Here is a 538-nt window from a genome sequence, read left to right as displayed (position 1 = left end):
GGGAACAAGCCAGCACCTTTCCTCCTTCCCTGCCTTTCATTCTACCGGGGCAGCATTCCCATGTCCTGGCGGGATCACGTCCCAGAGCGGGGCTCAGCACCTCCTGCTGTGATCAAACCAGGAGAGACATTTGCTGCTTGATCAATGTCTCGTCTCCAACCACCAGCGCCTGGCGTCCACCTGAGCATCCTCCAGCCCATTCCAGTGCCAGGAACCGGCTGCTCCCGAGACAGAAACACTCTTTACTTGTCAGGATGAAGCCTTGAGGCTCTCAAAATAACCCAGTGCCCGGCAGGGGGGGGATAATGGGATGTTCTGGGGACAGCATTGACTCGCAGGCTGCATCGATCCACACAGGGCACTGGTGGGATCACAGCTTTGCCAGGGAATGTTTGATTAAAGGTGTCTATTTGCAGCCAGAAGGGCTGGGAATTGACCATCTCTGCCCTGGGATCACCGCAGGGATGCTCAGGCCCAGGATCACTGCAGGGATGCTCAGCTCTGGGATCACCGCAGGGATGCTCAGCTCCAGGATCAC

The sequence above is a fragment of the Nestor notabilis genome, unplaced genomic scaffold (assembly GCF_000696875.1).
Source record: "Nestor notabilis isolate BGI_N333 unplaced genomic scaffold, ASM69687v1 scaffold31594, whole genome shotgun sequence".
In the NCBI taxonomy this organism is placed as follows: domain Eukaryota; kingdom Metazoa; phylum Chordata; class Aves; order Psittaciformes; family Psittacidae; genus Nestor; species Nestor notabilis.
This window is presented reverse-complemented; position numbering follows the sequence as displayed.